Below are 225 nucleotides of genomic sequence, written 5' to 3' on the forward strand. Positions count from 1 at the left end.
CCTGCAGCGCAGCGCCCACAGCAGCAGCTGGCTGCTGCATGCACCAGCAATTAAGTTGTAATTATAAATAAAATAACTAAAAGTAATTATAAATAAACAATTAAAAGGAAAAAATGATATTTATATTTAATTATGATTAGTTGTTATTCGTTATTAAGGAGCTCTGGACAGTCAAAGACAAACGGCAGCAGCAGCAGCGCCAGAAGCAGCAGCAGCAGCGGGCTT

The sequence above is a fragment of the Eimeria tenella genome, genomic scaffold, assembly GCF_000499545.2.
Source record: "Eimeria tenella Houghton genomic scaffold, Eth_scaff1724, whole genome shotgun sequence".
In the NCBI taxonomy this organism is placed as follows: Eukaryota; Apicomplexa; class Conoidasida; order Eucoccidiorida; family Eimeriidae; genus Eimeria; species Eimeria tenella.